This window comes from Sinocyclocheilus rhinocerous, unplaced genomic scaffold, assembly GCF_001515625.1.
Source record: "Sinocyclocheilus rhinocerous isolate Xijiao unplaced genomic scaffold, SAMN03320098_v1.1 scaffold3101, whole genome shotgun sequence".
NCBI classification, from domain to species: domain Eukaryota; kingdom Metazoa; phylum Chordata; class Actinopteri; order Cypriniformes; family Cyprinidae; genus Sinocyclocheilus; species Sinocyclocheilus rhinocerous.
Genome location: NW_015652311.1, coordinates 5,746 through 7,243, shown reverse-complemented (window position 1 = coordinate 7,243; position 1,498 = coordinate 5,746). Strand labels below are relative to the sequence as shown.

Sequence of the window (1,498 nt, the reverse complement as noted above, 5' to 3'; positions counted from 1 at the left end):
CCAATATCCACATTTCTAGGTTTGAGAATGACGAGCACAAAGAAAAAAAAAAACTTTACTGAGTCTGAAATTGAGGTCCTGCTGGCGGAGGTAGAGGTTCGTGCGGGGACACTTTTTGGAAGTCTCTCCAGTGGGATTTCACACAAAACAAAATTCGTGGCATGGCAGTGTGTAGCGCAGGCTGTGAACGAGGTAGGTGGGCAGCAAATGTCCCTAAAAGAAGTAAAAAAAAATGATGGTCTGACTTGATATTATAGACCAAAAAGCGTGTTGCACGACACAGAAGCAATGTGCAGGCCACAGGAGGTGGAAGTGGCACTGTATCCCTCACACCGGAGGACAACCGAATAGCTGCCATCATGGGTGAGACTTCTGTTGTTGGCATTTGTGCAGAAGGTGATACAGATATTTTGTCTGCACCAGCTTCAGAAGGTATGCTGGCATGTGATAAGTTATAGATTATCGAAACCGAGTGTTGTTTTGATTGTGCAATTTTATTACTGTAGATGATGAACATTTACAAAGGAAAACAGCCCCTAGTAGGTCTGTCTCCCAAACTGCGACAGCATCAAGTAACACTCCCGTTCAAGAGGAATCTCCCAGGCCATCAACATCCACCTCGAGCTGTCCTAGCCAGGGGAGAGTGCTATCTGTGGCCGTCCTGCAATCACAGAAAGAGCTGAATCAGTCAGTTTGTGATGTTGTTACTGAACTGTGCAGTTGCGCACAATGAAGGAGTCGTGCGTCGACCCTGGCCATCTTGCAACTGCATTAAGAATTGCCATTCGAGCATTGCAAATGAGCTGTACATTAATTGAATGGAAATTTTTCCTATTAACATACACATATTCATGTGCATGAGGTGCTCGTATGGCAACGTGAGTGCAATCTACTGCACCTAGGACATTGGGGAATCCTGTTTGGCGCACAAAATCATCCATAACATGCTGCTGCTCCTCGGCAGTGTATGGGAACTTTATGTACCAAGTGGACAATCGGATGATGCCTTGAAGCACAGCTGGCATAAGTCTACTCACAGATGGCTGGGATATTCCTGATCGGTCACCAATCTCTCTTTGAAATGTTCCCGTGGCCAGGAACCCAAGCACGGAGAGCACCTATACCTCCACAGGTATGGCCTGGTTGGAGTTGGTGCGTCTCTGTATTTTAGGGCCTATCTGGGCACAAAGATGTAACAGTGCAGCTCTTGGCAAACGGTACCTGCTTATCAACCATTCGTCGCCATACGCAAAAAATCTGCCCGATCTCTAAAAACACGTTGTCTTCTCATTGCACGGTTTGCAATATCTTCAAGAAGTGCTAATGCTGCCATTCTGCCTCTTGCAAACTACTTCATCATAGGCCATTTTATAGGCCATAGATGCACAGAAATTATTAACATGCGTGGACCCAAATTATTTAATAATGTGTAATTATTCTGTGGACAAAACAATGTGTGTGTGGTTATATTTTTTCTATTGACTATTATCAAAAGTAC

The 1,498-nt window shown here is 44.7% G+C and overlaps 1 long non-coding RNA gene across 1 annotated transcript; it reads left to right on the top strand.

The window, feature by feature from the left end:
* Positions 1-41: 41 nt before the first annotated feature.
* Positions 42-597, top strand: LOC107714791 (uncharacterized). Its single transcript, XR_001637018.1, has 3 exons — positions 42-192; positions 284-432; positions 507-597. It is a non-coding gene; the product is annotated as an uncharacterized LOC107714791 (long non-coding RNA).
* Positions 598-1,498: the final 901 nt, after the last annotated feature.